Below are 16,464 nucleotides of genomic sequence, written 5' to 3' on the forward strand. Positions count from 1 at the left end.
AATGTATGTAGGGGCCAGGGAGATGGCTCAGTGGAACAAGCACTTCCCTGGCAAGCGCAGGGGCCTGAGTTTAATCCCCGGTTCTGAAAAAAAAAATGTATGTATTTGTTCATGAAATAATGACAGCTTTGATTTGTATACAACTTATAAATATAAACTCATTTCACATGCATTTTTTATGTTCTTTGTGAAATAAATTTGCTTTTTATATATAGTCCATTTTCCTGACTTTTGCTCTTTCCTTCTTCTGGTGATCAGGGCTTGTTCCTTGTCCCTGCCAACACCCCCTAACACACACACACACACACACACACACACACACACACACCAACATTGACCAATACTGCACAAACCAAAACTTAGACACACTCACACATAGTATGGAAGAGTTACTTTCATATCCATTTTTTTTTACAGTTTCAACAAATAATACACTACATATATTCTTCTTAGTGGTTAATTGCTGTACAAGATGCGGACTTGTGATCCTATTTACAAACACCATTAGAACAAATCATTCTATTCATTAAGAGAATGCAACTATATATCTATCCTAACCACTTTGAATACACAGATACAAAATGGACATTCATCGGTATACCCCACTTTTTCTAAGTTCCGTTATTGAATATTATAGGTGTGTAAACTCAGCAAAATATTCTAAAAGAGTGCAGTAGCCCATAATAGCATTGAGTCTACTGTTTAACTGGCAATGTCAGAAATTATTGACCTGAGTCCCCCACAGCTCAACATAACATCATGGCTTTACTTCCTATATTTCGTCTTCATACTTTTCTACTGGGATGGTTAAGACCAAGGTAAAGCAGGACCTGTGCAACAAGAGTTGTAGCTTTTTGGTCTGAGAAGGTCAGTGAAATGCCCTCAGGATTTATCCTGAGATCCTGTACCTCAGATTGTAGAACCTTTGTCAGTGCAGCCATGTGGATGAGTCACAGCCATTGCTTGGCCAATGTGCTCTCTGTGAAAGCCTGAGAGAGTGTTTTCTCCCCATGTGTTTCATATCCATTATTTAAAAATAGCCTTCTCATATGTGATTTTCATTTCACTTATTCTCACAATTATTGTATTATTACAATTATGGTATATTTATTTAGGGCAAACTGAAGGCCTACTGTACCTTCTAGAGGACTTCAGTCTAAAAACATAAATATAGTGTGTGTGTGTGTGTGTGTGTGTGTGTGTGTTTCTTTATTCATTTCTCTAAAATTAGTTGAACTAACATTTAACAAGTGCATATGGTGCCCATCACACTATGCTTCTTCCCACATGGGCAAAGAAAGGTGTCGAACTTTAATCTCAAGAATTTCATGATGCATGTCAATAAAGGCAGAAATAGCAACAGAACCATACTCTTATTCAGTGATAATATGTTTCTGACAACACACATATGTAGATAAATGCACAAAGTAGATTTTCTTTATTTGTAAAATGTCATTAAATAATTTACAGCTCATTCAATTTATAATGCATTTATAACATTTGGAAGTAAAATGTATGACCATTGGAGGAGAAACTTTAGGAGGGATAATTTTATGTTGTATGTGGAAGTTTATATCATTCAAAGGGGGAGATTTTGGTAAAATAAATAGGTACAGGCTATATGTGAAATTAATAACTGAAAACCAAACTAAGCAAAAACATAAATATACAGAGCAAAAAGCATACAAATGAGGTAAGATGGAATCATAAATCATATTCATTATGATTATGCATAAGTCATATTCATTCAAAAGGAGAACAAGCAATAGATGAGAGAGATAGAAATGGTAGAAATGTACTTGATTTAATCCCAAGTGTGTTAAAAATCACACTAAATAAGTTTAAAATTTTCTTAATTCAACAAAGTTCAATATCCCCTATGACCTCTTCCATGTCTCGTTATTTCTCTCAAATACACATAACAATTTTATTATTGATCATGAAAAAAGAAGGTACCTCAGAACTGAGTCTTGGAGTCATCTAATTTTAGAAGTCAAAAATATAAGGAAACATAAAAGAGAAATGAGAAGAAATGACCAAACGACCACAAGAAATTAGCTGTCTGGAAGCCAAGAGAAGGAGGTGTTCCAAAAAGAAAGCTGATTAAACTACATCAAATGTTACTGACAGATCACATAAGATGGCTGAAAATTGACCACTGTGTTTAGCATGATAGGTGCTATTAGTGACCTTGATAAAAGCTTTTCCAGTGGAGTAGTTCGGATGAAAGCCAAGTGAAAGTTAGAGATTGGAGTGCTTGAATGTCAAAAACTCCTGGATTTTGCTTTAAAAAGGAACAGAATTCTGGTGTGGTGCCATAATCAAGTAGGCCTACTAAACATCTTTTTGCTGAGCTAGAAGGATTTCCTGTGATGCAAGACTTTCAATGTGGTTGAAATTGGTCATCGATAACTATGTCTATAGTCACCTTCCCAACCCCATGGCTTCGGGGGCCATTTAAGACCTAAATCATAGCAATTCCCAGGAGTCCACATGCAAGTACAATTTTCTTATAAATTTATTCAATTAGAAATATGAAATTTAAAGAATAAAAAACTGGTAAGTGAAAACACATTGTCTCATGTATGCTATAGGTTGATACTGAAGGATTCTTTGCTTTTATTATTTTAAGTACAATTATTCTGAAAAAAACATTTTGTCATACTTCTCCAGGTAATTAATTTCCTTGGATGTTGGTTTAGTGGAGTTGTTCACTCTGAAGTGTCTGTTAGATTTACATATTGGCTTGAGCAATGACTTTGACTTGAAAAGCAACATATTTGTAATGGAAAAGGATAATGACAGTTATCAAAATTTGCTCCTATTAGAATCATGTAAAAAACTTCAAAAACACAAATTTCAAGGCCTCAACTATTAGCAATGGGGTCAAACTTTCTGGGGCTTAAATCCTACATAATGTCATAATGTCAGTATTTTGAAAATATTCTAATTATTCTATTAGGCAACTATCGCTCGGAGATTTTGTAATTATTATGGTTCTAGTCCTCTTTTGAGATGGAAATTTGCTTTACATATTCAACTAGTTGCAGGGAATAGAGTTTTGAAATATAAAATAGTTTATTCCCTCTATAGATTCTAGTGGAGACATCTATTTCAAGTGATAAATCAAACTTTAATATACTAATACCTTAAAAGTTGTTCCTTTACTCTGGAGAATATACAGTCAATTGGGTTCATAAGGTACCTGGTAATAATCTTATTTTTCTTAAACAGCTACACTGCTGCAAGTAGCCTTCTCCCTAGTCTGCAATGACATTTGGGAGCCCGAGCCACCAGGACCCAGTTCTCAGATTTCTCTACCCCTTGCTCTAGTGCCCGAGCTGAAAGAATGTGTGATGTAGGTTATGTTAAAAACATTTCTTCTGTTTTAGTTTTTGTTTATTCATCTTTGTTTTGAGAGTTTAAACCTCTGGTCTGGTGGGTGCTGGAATGAAAAATATCCGTGGTTGAGTTTCGGTGTGGTGTGAATTAAAAGTGCTTGGCAGTTGGTTAGGTTTAATATCAATGGAGGATTAAGTCTTTACATCTTTTTACTTTTTTTTTTTTTCTTTTTTTGGTGGAACTAGGGATTGAACTCAGACCCTTGAGCTTGCCAGGGAAGGGCCTATTCTCCTAAGCCATCTCCCCAGCCCCCATATTTTTACTTTTTAAGAAAAGAAAAACTTTATTTTTTATTTGTAAGAAGTTTCCAGAACATTATACTCACATTCATCATGGGTCTTTTGCACACGTCTTTAACCTTCTTTTGCCCCTTTCCCCTCTTCTCCTTCCAACTGTCTTCCTTTCCCATCTGCAAAAGCACCATTTCTGATTTTTTTTTTTACTTCAGTTCATTTTTCCTTTAAATATCCTTTCTCTTCCTTCTCTTTCCCATCCCCTCATCTCTTTTTCCCCTTCTTATTGGAGAAAGTTTCTTCCCACTTACTAACATCTAGCCTCTACTTTTGTTCTTATTTATAATCTCAGTTTCTCACACAGGAAAAGCAATGTAATATTTAGACTTGTGTATCTGATTTATTTCACTTAACATTGTGGTCTTAAATCATATTCATTTGCATAAAAATGACTGAAGTTTATCCTAGTGTCAGAGTATTACTTAATTTTATATAACTACCACATTTTCTTCATCTATTTATCTGTTGATGGGCATATGGATTGTTGCCAAGATATGACTATTATAAATTGTGCTGTTATAAACATTGTATGTATGGGTCAAATTGGTATAATGACTTTAACTCTTTCAGAAAACTAGAAGGGACATAAATGGGCCAAACTGAACCTCTATTTTTAATTTTTTGAGGAATCTCGAATAAGAATTTCCATAGTGGCTGTACCAGCTTACACTCTCATCAACAAAGGAGAATGATTCCTCTTTGCCTAGAATCCCCCACCAGAATTTATTGTTGGTTGATTTTCTGATCTTAGCTATTCTATCTAGAATAAGGCAGAATTTTAGTGTTGCTTTGATTGAATTTTTCAAAAGGCCAATGATGTTGACCATTTTTCATGCATTTTATTTCCTACTTGTAGTTCTTCATCTAAGAAGTATCTATTCAGTCCAGCTGTCTGTTTTTTAATTAAGTTTTTAAATTTTGGGGGTTGTAAGTTTTTGAATTATTTATACATGCTACTTAGTAATCCTCTGGTTGAGGACAAGTTGGCAAAACATTTTTTTTTTCCATTCTGAATATTGTTTCTTCACTCTGCTGTTGGTTTCATTTGCTGTACACAAGCTTTTTTCATTTGCTATGATCCCATTTATAAATTTTTTCTATTATTTTTTGTCCAACCAAGGTTCAGTTCAGAAAGTCTTTGATTACATCTCTGTATTTTAGTTTTCCCTATTTTATCTTCCTGTAGATTAAGTGTTACTATTTCAATATTTAGAACTTCAATTCCCTTTGATTTTTTTTAACATGAGAGAAATATGAATGTTTGTTCAATCTTTGCAGTGCAGATAGCCAGTTTTCCCAGTACAACTGTTCAAGAGGCTATCCTTTCAGCAAAAATATTTGTCCCATTTGTCAAAGAGAAAGTAGCTGAGTGTGCCTGGAATTGTTCTTATATTTTGAAGAGTTTCTATCTCAATAAGTGGGGAGTGCCTCACAAAACTTTTTACTCTTTTGATGCTGTTTTGGTACTGTGGAGTGAACACAAGCCAAAGTATTCACATTGAGCTACATCTCTAGCCATATATATATATATATATATATATATATATATATATATATATCCTTTCTCCAAGTAGCTAAATTGTCTAGGTTGGTCTTAAACTTGTGATCCTTCTATCTTTGTCTCCAAGAATTCTGACATTCTGAATCTTCTTTTCTCTGAATCTTCTTCAAAATCTTCTTTTTTCAGTGTGATATAGTTCTCCAATTTTCAGTACAAATGAACAAACAAATGGGAAGCTGATTCTGAATGGAAGTATAGGTGTGAGCTTATCCGATAGAATGTATTTTGTTAACAGCTTCTTTGTATCTGGGCACTCCATGATAAAAACATTTCAAATTAATATCTACCATTATATTAAATACTAAAGCTATGACTATTTGCCATCAAGTTTATGTTATAAAATATTAATTGATCACAGTGTTCTAAATACTGAAAACTAGTTTTCTTGGCTTAGACCTTCAGAACACCAGTCACTGGTATTTGGCTGAAGGTAATACATGAGATAAGATCAGATTTCCTCTCTCAATATCAAAGGGATTTACCTAAGTGATCAGATATAAGAAAGGGTTGTCCAGAAACAAGACAAGGATTATCTCTAGTAATTCATATTTTGCTAATGTTATAGCTAATGCAAAACAAAAGAAGATAAGAAGTAGAGATATTGGGAAGGAAAATTTTAAATTAATGTTTTTGGAATAAGATAGCATCATCTAAAACTAGAAAAAAAATCAAATTAAAACTTTTAGAACATACAAGCATTTTAGACCACACAAGTAGTCATGTTTATTTACCTATTGATGCACACTTATATTCTCACAGGCTTTCTCTATATCAAAAAAATCGGTAAGAAAGTATAATACAAGATAGTACCTTAAAGTATAATACAAAGATACTATTTCACAGAAGTAAAATACATGTTAATATTCTAAAATTAAACTTAATAAGTGGAGAGAACTTATTCAAGGAAAAATTTTTCCAAGAAAGCAAACATAAGCATTAAGCAATAAGAAAAATTTAGCATAGTTTTTATGATAATAAATTGTACTTTAAAGGGACCTTTAGGAGGATCACTATTAGTGCATTCTGTGTTGTGAGCCCCTGGAGACCCTGTACTAAATACATTAAAAAAGATAAACAAAATGTCTACTTGAGTAAAGGGACCTTTAAGCATTAGCAGTTATTCTAACTTGAGACAAAACAAAATCGTAATATAGTTGGGAAAAACAAAAGTCACTGTGGAAAAATGAACAAACCCAGGAAACACAATTTTTTAATGTAATGAAGACTTGTTCTACTAAAGACAATATTATAACTGTTTGCTATTAAGCTGTGAGTACAGAGATAGACATCAGGTCTACAAGAAAGAATGGAACTTTGAAGACAGGATGAAGTGACTATTTTCTTTTTTTTTTTCCAATTTATTTATTTGATACAGGTTCCCACTACACAGTTCAGACTTGTAGTGATCCCCTTGTCTCCACCTGCCCAGTACTGGAATTACAGTTATGTGCCACCATGACCAGTCACTGGGCAGAGCAGCACACCTGTGCTTCCAGGGCCAGCAAGGGATGTGGTACAGGGGATTGAACTCTGGTCCTTGTGTCTGCCCGGCAGGTGCTTAGACCACTGAGCTATCTCCCCAGCCCAGAGGGACTATTTTTAATAGTCAATATTGTATTTCTAAGTCTTAGGCAGAATATGGCAGGACTCCACTCAGGGCATTCTAATGCCTTTCTAAATCATCCCGGATCAGCGCCAACATCTTCACAATGCCCTCAGCATCTCCACTGCCCTACCAGCCCCTTTCCTACCACACCCTCATTCACCCATTGCTCCGGTTAAGAAGTTGTCTGCCTCCTGCCTTTGCCTAGCAAGAATGCTCTTCTCCCAGTAAAGTACATGACTGGCACCACTACTCTACCCTTTGTTCAAAAATCACCACCTGGGTGTCCCTAATCATCTTTTAGAAAAATGGCACTACTGGGGCTGAGAAACTGATACGCCTAAGTATGGCACATTGGCAAGCTATCATCTAAATGGGAAGACACTGGAAGGATTGAAGCAGTGAAGTCACCCTCAAACCTTTTCCTTTCTTTCTCCTGATCTCCTTTCTGCCCCCAAAACAAGCTGTAGAAATTAATTCTTTATCCCAAGTTGAGTCAAAGGAACTGGAAATTCTTTACCCCAAAACCAAAAATAAAGCTATAAATATTGCTTTAACTTTTTCCATCTTTTTGTGTAGGATCTGGCCATAAAGAAATTCTCTGACCTACTTGGTGCAGTAGTAAATTTAAGCATCTCATTCCAAAAGAATTCCTGCTTCATACGTAGGTGAAACAAATACCACAAGAGAGGTGAAGAAGCATCTGGGCATGACTTGCTCACTCCCCATTCAGTCTTTCACATCAGACTACATTGTTTTGCCCAGTCACAGTTCAACATGTGGTTCATTTCTCTTCAAAGTATAAAAATACACATTCTAAAAATACATACTTCCCTGAATCTTCATTCTGAAGCTTCTGTTGTCATATAAAACTTTTCTTAAATAAATGTCATCAAATCAATGAGTTAAATTGATTAATGAAATTGTTGTGTTTTTGTTTTGTTAACATTTCTCTTGGTTTAGGGTATGACCCATGAACCTTACGATGGGGAGAGAAATGGATCAACCTTTTTCACCCATTCATATCTATGTGCATTCTGGTTGTCTGCTCAATGGAACATAAATTCTATGAGGCAGGAGAATTGTCTTTTTTATTACTGCTTTATTAAGCACATAAAATAGGACATGTAGCATACTACACACTTAATCCTTATTTACTTCATAAATGAAAGAGTGACAAGTGGATAAACCAGAACAATCCACTCACAACAAAAAGGTTTTGTGCTAGCAGCCAAAGGGATCCCTATCTTGCAAATTAATCCAAAACAAATTTGAGATAAATGAAAATTTTAGTAACTTTGTAAAGCTAAAGTAAGCTATTAGAGGAAATTAAAGTGTACATCACATTTGATTTAGTAGAGTCTCTTAGAGGAGAGACCAGAAGTAGGAAAAGATTCATAATGTTGGTTATTTACATTTTTAACATGACCCTCACAATATTACCATATGTATAATGTGTAATATATAAATAAAAATTAATCCATAAGCTTAAAAGAATTGCAAGTTTGATGCACATATATTTTATATTGTGCTTTTAATTTTTAAATTTATAAGAATTAGATTGATGCTAACATAAAAATATTATATGAAGAAAATTAAACAATTCATAAGAGGAGGAAAACATCAATAATATACTGTGAGGCCTATCTTCAGTAACAAAAGTGTTTACTAAAATAGGGTCATGCCACTTGTAATTATCAAAAACAGGAAACAAATCAGAAAATGCAAAAGTAGTTTTAAAGCTAGGAAATAGAATCTCACTTAGTGGAACTGCAAATTGATCCAACATTCCTAAAAGACAATTTCTCCAAAATTATTAAAAGCTTTTATTTGTATTCTTCCAGTGCAGCAATATGAAGTCTGGACTAGTATCAGATGAAGATCACAGTTGCAACAATCAGGGGTTCTAGATTAGCCAGCAGAGCTCTGGTTTCCGTAAATACAGAAGGTTTTGTGCTAGCAGCCTACAGGGCACTGTTAAAAAGGCAATTCCCAAAATTGCCAAACAGTTACTCACGCTACCAAGGGTTAAGCTTAATTTTATTTTAACTTTGATTTACGTCTTCATCCCTCGGTCATATGTATCTCTAAACATTAAAAGTGATCATTCTTGGGTAATGAAAATGAGGACAATTTTTCTTTCATTTGTGTTTTCTACATTGAATGTGTATGTGACTTCCACTTAGAATAAAATTTGAAATTAGAAAGCCAATTCAAAAGTGATACAAGAACATGACTCTACTTGGATTCAAAAGAAGAAAATATCATTTCATACTTTTCTCCTCCTCCTCAAACCCTTCTTAATGCATTTTGTGCAGTGAGGAAGAGAGGCAGTCTAGAGAGTTTCCTGATATTATCAGTTGGGACCAGACAGAGTGACAAAATATTCTAGAAAACAAAATTAAGACCACTTTATCCACTGTTTGTATATGTCCTTGAATGCTTCTAACAAATGGCCCAATTGAAATAATTGTGTGAGTACCTAATTTATTTTTTTCTTCTTGCCATACATTAGAATGCATTCTTCTCCAGCCATTGTGTCTTACACCAGGTGACTCCATCGTATCAGGATTATCATTGTCTCCACTGATATTTTTTAAAGTAAAACAGGGGTACACTTCAGTTAGGCAGGAGGAATGTGTTTGAGAAACCTATTGCCCTGAGGATAGTTACATCATCAGATAGAGTGTGTTTTAAGTGCTCTCACTACAAAAAATCAAGTATGTGAAGGATGGCATTCATTGAATAGTTGGAATTAGCTCTTTGATGATGTATGCATAGATCAAAACTTCATGTTGTACACTACAAATATATGAAAGTTTCACATGCCAGTTGTAACTACATAAATGACAAAAAAATTAAGAGCAATAAAAAAGAATCTGTTAAGAAAAGAAATAACTTCAATCTCAGAAAAACATGGCTAACTTTTGAGCAGTTTCTATTTTCTTTTTCTACAAGCAAAGAAACATATACAATAGAAATATACTCACTATAGAATCATTATCTAACACTTTCCAATTAATATTGTTATTAATATTAGCATTTTCAGTAGTGCCTGATTTACCTATTACTCCCATTCAGAGAACAGATCTCAGTATAATTTTCTTTACCTTTTAAATATCACTTAAAGGGAATTGCAGAAGACCTAGAGGCAGAGACCAGTCAAGAAGTGTATCAGATACTCTAAATCTCTTGATTATATATGTGGTAGTCTGCCAGAAGTGAAAATTCTTCATATCTGAAACACTACTGCTATAAGAATTTGTTCTCTGCCCTAAAACAAGCCCCTTTTAGGACAACTAGGCCAATGGTCAAGCTTTCTTACGTTTCTATTGAAGAAATTGGGGATCTTCGGATTTCTTGACAGCCACTGCCTTTCTTCTAAGTTGCTGAAGCATAATTGAACCAAATTATCTATTTAAAATTTTAAAAGAAGGACTGGAGAGATAGCTCAGTAGAATAAGTGCTTCCCTGGCAAGCACAAGGGCCTGAGTTCAATCTCCAGTTCCACCAAAAACAAAAAAATTTAAAATTTAAAAAAAAATTAAAAGAGTAAAAGAGAAAGATTTTTAAGCAATGGAACACTGGGCAGCAAGTTCTCCTTCTCCACTATGTAGTCCATGCTTATTTTACAAGCTAGAGAAACTTCACTCACTGCCTGGGAATAGAAAAGCCCACAGTTTATTATTTCTGCTTCCTGTAAGAAGGAAAACAACTGTACCTTTTTGTGACAGGGCATCCCAGTTAGCCATGACCATGTGATTTTTTTACAGTACCAGGGATTCAACTAAGGACCCTGTGCTTGCCAGGCAAGTGCTTATTCTATTACACTATCTCCCCAGCCCTCCAAAATATGGAGCACTTCACAAAATTGTGTGTCATCCTTGCGACGGGGCCATACTAATCTCTGTATTGTTCCAATCTTAGAGTTTGTGCTGCTGAAGTGAGCACCCATGTGATGTTCTGTCAGACAGATAATCATAACTCATCTGCCAATCATTTATCTACTTAGGTTATAATTTTTGCTGTAACCTAAAAATAAAATATTATGACAAAGAGTGGTGTCTTTTTCCTCCTGTCACTAGGTTCATTTCATGGCTGAGGCTCCTTAAGAATTAAAGCATAATTGAAAATATGTGACTGTATTTAAGTTGAATATGACACAGAAATCTTCACAAAGATTCAGACAAGTAGAAAATACTGTCTCTTTTTTATGTATTTAGTACAGGGTCAACAGGGTTTCACTCCACTGATCAGACTCATAGTTAACCTGTTTTCAGTCTCCCAAGTGCTGGGATTATAGGCACATGCCACCACGCCCAATCTCAGTCAGTTCTCAGCGCACCCCAGAGATTGGGGTGCATCTTGCACCACATGCTGGGGACTGAACTCCTGTTCTTGTGTCTGCCTAAGCAGGTGCTTTAATCTGCTGAGCTATCTCGCTGGCCAACACTGTCTTTTTATGGATAATTTTGCAGCATGATTGGAGGACAAGGAGCTAGTAAATTGAAGGGAGCTGACTGAGACTTTTTTTCTTCTGATTCCCTTGTGTATCTGTATGACTTTTCTTTATTCTGTGGAATGATAATTCTATTATCCAAATTAGGGAAAGGCAATAGAATCATTTCATGGCCTTCTTCAGAGGTGAAGGTGGGGAGTAGGTCAAGAGGAGCGTTGTCCTTCTGCTGTTTTCTCAGAGTGCCAAGGTGGCATATTTTGAGGGGGATGGTCCTGAACAGCATCATTCACCCTCCACTCATGCCCCCTGAGAAGATTCACAGTCCGAAAAGGGGACTCATCAACTGACCTACAAACCACTGACATAGTTTCTCAGCCTCAGTTTTCCACAGTTAGGTCAGACCAATTAATCAATGGTAGTCAGTTATGTTTCAAAAGTTGGTGTTGCAGGTGGGAGTCCATTCAAGTTGGACCTCTCTATGGCCCAATCACCCAGATATTTAGTAAGAGACTTCTCCACTAATCTTTCACTCCATTTTCTTGAAAAGAACAATGAATTTTGATGGTTAGAACAGATTCAGTCTTGACCCATAGAGCAGCCAGTCCAGAAGATTTCTGGATTTGAGCTTCAGACATATTCAAACAAAGTGAGGCCCAACACTGGTGGTCCAAAAAGTTGTCCTGGTTTATACCTTGGTGTTTGTTTTATAGTAAAATTCTCCATACCTTATACAGCAGCCATCAAGAGGTTTTCCATAGACATGTTTTTGTATTTCTCTGAATTGTACTGGTAGAATTTATTTTGTGTCTATTATTTTACAGGCATAATTACATGTGCTTTATATTTATGGATATGAATTTACTGCCTTCTCACAGTAGCCCATATAGTCTCTGCTACTACTTGTTGCATCATACAGATAGAACTTCAAAGCACAGAGTAACTTGCCTGAGGTCATAGGTAGCAAGCTATGGAGACCTTAGTGCTGTTACCTGGAACTCTCTCCAATTTTACTAATGAGAGTTTTGTTTGTTTGCTTATTTTTGCTTTTTTTTTTAAAAAAACACGTTGTTGGGCTGGAGAGATTGCTCATTAGATAGCAACATAAATATTATAATTTTGTTTTAGGAAATTACCAAAATTATACTTACAAAGTCTGAAAGAAGTATTTATTGTAATAGTTTTTATAATAGACACAAATGCTAAAATATTAAATGTGAGCAAGTCAAAAAAGCTAAAATATGCTTATTTTATGCTTAGTGTACAATTGTTTGGACAGGGTAGCAGAAGGGAAATAACCTTCTAATGCCTTATACTGTGATCCATGTTGTTACATCTGTATTTCTATTTACAGCTCTTAGCAAAAGAATGTAGAAAAATAAGTCCTTCTTTCTCTTCCTCCCATCTTATTTAGCCTAAGTAAGTACTAATATAGCAAGCAAAAGAAAGACACCAAACTGAGATTAAGAGAATGTGATTTAAAAAAAAACATATAGCAATCACAGAATGGCTTCCCTACCCAAGAAAATGAATGATAAGAGGAGTTTTATTGGTGTGGAATTTATGTTCATATCTGTCAGATTGTATAATAAAGAAAGTGAGACAAAAGTGACTTCTGGGCCAGCCAGATAGCTCAGAGGACTAAAAAAGGCCTGCTTAGGTAGATGCAGGGACCCGGGTTCAATCCCAGCCTGCATGCTGGCCCCACCCCTGGGGCACGCTGAGATAGCAACTGAGATTGGATGTGGTGGCACCTGCCTGTAATCTCAGCACTTTGGAGGCTGAAAAGAGAATCAATGTGAGTCTGATCTGTGTAGTAAGACCCTATAGACCCTGTACTAAATAATAAATAAATAAATAAATAAATAAATAAATCTTGTATAAATTTCACTGGCTTGTTAGGTAATATCTTGGCATCAGACCCCCTTTGATAAAGAATCTGCAGCAAGATGCATTAATCCCATTTTTCTGTGGGGTGAAATCTGGCTGCAGCAGTAAACTCCGAGAAGAATGAAATGGAAAAGAGGAGAAAATCAATGCAAAGGCACCTTCTCTCATTGGTCTCCACTGCAGGAAATGGGGCACCATCTCATTAGGACTCTGTGGGGAATGAGGTAGAATCTGTTGCAGACATGTTCAGCTAAGGAACAAGAAAAGAGAACATTTAGCCAATAACTCTGGTGTCCATGTGTTGGGAACTGCCCTATGGAAGATGAACATCTTCTAGACCATGCAAGGGCATGAGACATGGTCTCCTGGGCATCCCCACTACAATAGCTGGTAAAGTCTGGGGAAGAAAATTAGGTTGAAAGGTCTACAGAAAAAGGGAGAGATAGAAATATGTCTCATTCACAGGAGGCACAAAAAGGGGGCTGAGATTGCGCCCTGCAGGTCAACAGGTGACCTCTCTAGGCAATTACTCCTCTTAATCCTCCACACTATACTGTCACATGGAGAGTATCACATTAGTAAATATTCAACCCATATCACAGATATTGTGATAAATGCTAAAATACAAAGATACACAAAATACAGTTTCTGTGAATGAGTGGTTTATAGTGTAGCACACAAAAGGAACAAATACAAAGAAACTACAACATACTGGTACGGATGCTACAACAATTAACAAATTCTGGATGTCATGAGGGGAAGTAGGAAGGAAACTAACTTAGGCTTGTGGCAGGTGAAGGCGGCTCTTATTAAGTCCATAATAATATGTCACATTTTACAACATGCTCCATTTTGTTCACTTTTCTTGTACCTTTGAAAAATATATAAAATAACACCAATTCTAGCCCATATTCTAAAAATTCCGATAGAATCACCATCATGGGTACATCTCTTCTACAATATATAGAAAACCAAAGATTTTTAAAATTGAAATATGAACGTCCTTTGAAGTATAACTAACTCCATTTTCTGATTATTTATATTCTAAGTGACATGAAATGTTCTTATCGTTTTCACATTTTACTAAGGTCATCTAACCCATTTTAAATTTAAAGTCTTCTGATAAATCCATGATTTTCATCTACAGTTTCTAAGTGCATTCTTTATGCTAAAAACTTCTCCAATGTAAAGCAACCTAAAACAACTGAAAGAGTTTCAAAATAGGACCTTGGGTATCAACACGACCATCTGTGATTATTCTGCTACCTGAAAAATAACATAATAAAAACAAATGTCAAAACTATTAGTCAATAAGTAAAGCACTTCAGCTGGAAAGTCATTGTATATCATTGGCAAAACATTTCATCCTTCCTGGTAAATAGCTCTGTTATAATAGAATATATTTAGGTCACTTTGATCCTCACTGTGAATACCGAAATGCAGGATAAATCACAAACGTCATGTGTCTTAGGGAGAGAAAAGTATTAAATAGAGAAGTGATTAGACACGATCCTCTCAAAATGGAGTTTTTATTCTGATATCACAAAGAAAATCTGCAAACTGGCACTTGACAAGAGCAATTTTGAAATTAAAATTATGCTGCAATTTATAATTTAAAATAGCTCTATTTTACAAGTTCTTTCTTTGGTTACATCCAGCAGAGACATTATTTTCAAAATCAGTATAAATGTAGATATCTTGACAATGGGGTGAATTTGGCTTTACTTGTCATTATCTTCATAGCCTAAAGAGACACAAAATTGAATAATGTAAAGAGATTCCAAAGAATTAACAGAGGATTCATGAGCTAAGTGACTAGCCACAGAGAGCGCCTGCAGATCGCCAAGGGTGTGTCTCCTCATCTTGTGCTTGGACTTGATTGATTGCACCAGTCTCTCGGGCTCTGCCCAACACTGGTTGGAGCCACAGAGCTCTTTTCCCACCATGCTTTGTGTGGGGCACCAAACAGGAAGCAAGCTGGAGCCCAGAAGCCCAGGACAGCTCACTCCGGAACACAAGCCAAGGTGCTTAAGCACTTGCTGCAGACGTGCTCAGATCTTTGCATCCCATTCTGCCACCCTTGCTCCTTAAAATTAAGTGTGCAAGAAAGACAGATCGAGGAGTTAAGTGTTTTCAAACTTGCTTCTCTCCTAAGTCAAGGCAGGAAGCAGGAAGCTGAACATCACTCTCCATTGATGAGTGTAGAAATACCAACACCCTGCAAATATTACCCTGGTGGCTCTGATGTGTCTGTTTCCCCACAGAGCAAAGTTGTCTTTTAAATAAATCTTTCCAAAGGTCCTGCTTTCAGTCTTCCTTCCAACCTTACTCAGGGAAACATGCTGAGATAGCCCACATGACCCTAAGTTGCCTCTCTAGCCTTATTCCTAAAATTCATCTTCATAATAACTCCACTTTTAAAAGCAGACACATAAGCAATTCAGATCACATTTTGCAGTGTTGTTTCTTCCTTTTTACATGTTTATCACCAAAACAGCTCTATGCCCTCTCCTATAAAATTCATTCAGATTTCTGCTCCTGTATTTCCTTACTTTCATGCCTATTAATGTAAGACTCCATCTTCTCTATCACTTACTCTGACTTCCCTTGTTTTATTCTTTTCTGCACTTATCACGCAACACAATATCTATTTATTTTGTTAGTGTTTGCTTTTGCCTCATAGAATTGAAAGTGATTTGACAGCCCTAAATTTATCTCTTTTGTTCAATGCTATTTATACATCTAGTGTGTGTAATAGTAACTTTTTCTATATTGGAACTCTGTAAGTAATTTTTGAAATGTAGTAAATGAAGGGAGGGAGGAAAGGAAGCCAAGAAAAGATGGAGGGAACAGGAAGGGACAGAAGGAAAGAGGGAAGAAAAGAAGAGGAAAAACAGAAGGATGGAGGAAGGACACAGGGAGGGAGAAAAGGAAAGAGAAATGAAGGAGAATGAAAGGGAGAGGACAGTATGGGACACAACAGGACAGAACAGGAGAGGAGAGGACTCAAGCTATTCTAACAAAGCTACTCAATTTTCTTAGTACAATCCATATGATTATAGTCTTTTTAGTCATAGTAATTGTCATACCCTCATGAAAATTACCTATGGCAGCAAATGTGGCCCACAAATTCTAGAATGAATTTTATTTGCCAAGGCCCCTAAAAAATGTCAGGTGATAAGAGACATTATTAAAAAATGACTACAGAATTTTACTCCTAAGTTTAGAACAGACATGTGACATCAGCACTCCTAAACTC

General features: G+C 35.7%; 1 non-coding gene across 1 annotated transcript; it reads right to left on the reverse strand.

Annotated features, from left to right (window-relative positions):
- Positions 1-10,706: 10,706 nt before the first annotated feature.
- LOC111815460 lies at positions 10,707-10,810 on the reverse strand. The gene has a single exon (XR_002820147.1). It is a non-coding gene; the product is annotated as a U6 spliceosomal RNA (small nuclear RNA).
- Positions 10,811-16,464: the final 5,654 nt, after the last annotated feature.

Source organism: Octodon degus, unplaced genomic scaffold (genome assembly GCF_000260255.1).
Source record: "Octodon degus isolate 3935 unplaced genomic scaffold, OctDeg1.0 scaffold00016, whole genome shotgun sequence".
NCBI lineage: Eukaryota > Metazoa > Chordata > Mammalia > Rodentia > Octodontidae > Octodon > Octodon degus.